Raw genomic sequence first — 3,385 nt, forward strand, 5'->3', positions numbered from 1 at the left:
TTTTTTATTCCAACCATGATTGTTATAACAATTTTATTTTTATTTTATTCTGTACTAATATGTTTGTACTAATATGTTTAATTGCTTTAATACCCTTGAATACTCTCCTGCCAGGAGTCCACTGTCACAGGACTTTATTTTTGCATGGAATGCTTCTAGGCTTTGTCCAAAACGTCTGCGTGATCATCTACAGTCACTAGACAATCAGATATATCCCGGAATGCTTTGCGAGTAGAGCTCTCCTTGCAAAGCATTATGGGACTTGCAGTCACTGAGGAACGTTGTTGCCATAGACTGTCACTACCCAACTGTGGCAACAAATAGCAATTCTGTAACAGTTTCTTCCCCTCAGCCATCAGACTGCTGAACTGTTGAAAAACTCAAAATCATGACACAGACTCTGCATCCAACTAATAACACCAAACCAAAACTGTTTTTCGCACCATGTTTTTTTTTTCTCCCACATTGTTTACATTTGATCACTGCTGCAGGAATGGAACGTTTCATTTACTGTCTGAAAAGCTCTTCCAACAAAGATTTCATTTTGCAAACACTGTGTATATTAAATGAAAAGGAAAGTTGTCTAAGTCTATAACAAAGATGGGGCAGGCACTGTGCGGGGAGTCAAAGTCACGTTAACAACAGGAAGCGAAAAGTTGTGATCATCTGTCTGAACAGTCAGTTAACTGAGTTCACTATAAAGTCCACTATAAAGTCCCCACTCTATGTAGTGAATAAGGGATTTAGGGGTTAGGGAGGACATTTGGACACAGCCCTTGTTTTCTAGAAGACTACTTTTAGTTAGATGAATGAATCTGCGTGCTACCTACAACCGAGATAATCTACATTACTTCCTCCTAAAGGGCTGGACTGAAAAAAAATTAGCATCTTAATAATGTTAAATGGAATGCCTCTACGATTTAGAATTGTGTGTTTTTTTTTTTTTAAAGAAATTTGTCTGTTATGTAAATTTAAATAATAGTCCAACCCTAGCCTTTACTCTGTCAGTGAAAACACTCAAGGAAATCTCATCAAAGTACTTTTCAAAGGGTGCCATTCAAGTAAGTAACACTACTGCTTTCGTCATAAACCTGTAGATTTGTTTACCCTTTACATGCATATTGTTTAAAGTATAAACTTGTTCCTCAAAGGCTGAATGAATGCTAGAGTTTCTCACTGATTTGCAGTGTACATCAGGTCTTTCTCTGATAGGCTAAAGTATTTTAATACTGTTTTCCACATTCATTGCATTTAACCGTCTCTAGCTGGAGAGATATTTTAAAGGTTTTTATAGACAAATCGTTTAATGGTTAGTGAAAACCAAACCAAAACAAAAAAGTTCCCTTGGCATTAAGCCCTCAGATTGTTGTTAGGGTGAAGCGGAAGGAGCTTGTTCAAGGTCGTATTTAACTGAGAACCTCCTCTTTTCGTCACGTTTCTAAGTTTGCTTACTGCCTGTAAGTGTCTTGTTTGGAGTATAAAGTTGTTCCAGAAGGAATTGACTCTGTTTGAAAATGCAGGTCTCAACATCCCGTCACCCAGCTGTAACAGCGCTGCGTAATTTCAATGCATATTCAGGTGGAAGGGTTAATTATTCACTCTGACTGCCTGTATAATTTGATTAAGAACTACTTGAGGCCTACTGTGAGGGTGAATAGATACACAATTGTGATGGAGAAGCACGACATTGGATTGCTTGAAATTAATATTTTCACTCTGAAACATTAATTCAGCGGAGTGCATTGAATTGTAGCTGTGAAAACACTTGGAATTGGAGGGGTCTCCTCCTACGCCCTTGCTTTCTCTCCCTCAGCTTGGCTCAGACCCATGAGTGTGGCCTTTCTCCTGCCGGTTCATGCTCTCCTTCTGCTTCCAGAGCTATCTTGGTGCCAAACTTGAAACCCTACCCCAGCTCTATAAATGACTGTACATCTTAAAGCCCTGACTAAGATCGGGTTTTACCCCCAGTGATGGGGAGTGAAATATTTTAGGCTTAAAGGTTGATGCTATTATTTGAATTTTATGTATTTAAAGCACTAATTTGGGAAAATAGAAGTTCAAAATCTTCTTTACAAATTCTTTAGACAGACTTCATTTGTGTTTATCATTTTTTTTTATGATTTTAAAAGTGGCCTTTGAAAAGGCAATTTTAGAAACTACAACAATATAACTGCTTCCCTTGTAACTGATAAACCACTTTCTTGGGTTAAATTTCACCAACCCTAACCAGCCTAATCTAAAGTTGATTAAAAGTAAAGTTAATGTAAATTATTGTAATAATTCAAGAACAAGTTATAATCACAAAAATTGATTTTTGTTTAAAGAGCTTCAAAGCCATTTGTGTTTAATCTTAACCTGAAGAGTGCCTAATAGGTCTCAGGCTACCTGTATAAATGAAAGTATAATAACTTCTAATAAAAGGAAACTTTTCACTGCATGACCCTTATTCAAAGTCCACTGACAGGAGCACAGCCAAAAGGCTTTAAAAAATGGTTGTGGGTTGGTCTAGTCAAAGTCTAAGCTTGTTTGGTTATGCAGCCCATAAATCTACACACATCCATACGATCAGACATTACTGACAACTGATCAACCGTATTACTTATTGGTTTAGATAAATAGTTTTCTTTCTTAAAATACCACCATCTGGACTAATAAATCCCATCTGATAAAATAAAATTATCATTTTAAAAACGACTTTTTGAGTTTATTTGGGTTATCTTTGTTTGATATAAGAATCATTTTGGTTATCTGAAACATTTCAGTTTGAAACAGAAGTAAAAAAAGAAACTTAAATACCATTTTATGGCAAAGTAAATTTGAAAAATGCTACTACCACTGCTCAGAATACTCATTTGAAAGAAATATTGAGACAGAAAACATTTAAGAAAATAAAGACAAGCTGAGCTATTCCTTATTCCTTTGAATATTAGGAGGAATGTTGGATAGGAAGCATGTTTCTTGGAGGTTTGCTTTTACTTTCAAACAAAAGATTGAAACAAAAAGCTGACCCAAACATGTTGTTTTGTAGATGACTAACTGTATCTAAAGTGAAATTGACCTTTTTTTTAACAGAACAGTCTGGAAAATACCTTAAAATAACAAAGGAGTGTGAAATAATATAAACAATTCAGTGTTATTGTAGCCTAAAGCGAAGCATGGTATAGATTTAAAATTCTCCATAGCTCGAGTGAAAGGAGATTCCTTTGTTCTTCTAAAACACAAAACCATGTTTTGACACAGAAAAGAGATCCCTATAGAGACAGAAAAGCTACTCAGCTTTCTGAGCGCACAGTGGAGTTTCTAACTTACAATTTCTCTGACTCAGACGACTTGTCAATCCACACTCAGTGCTGTTTACAGCTCTGTGCATGTGCTCTCTCTGCAG

This window comes from Cyprinodon variegatus, unplaced genomic scaffold (genome assembly GCF_000732505.1).
Source record: "Cyprinodon variegatus isolate N-32 unplaced genomic scaffold, C_variegatus-1.0 Scaffold1780, whole genome shotgun sequence".
Classification (NCBI taxonomy): domain Eukaryota; kingdom Metazoa; phylum Chordata; class Actinopteri; order Cyprinodontiformes; family Cyprinodontidae; genus Cyprinodon; species Cyprinodon variegatus.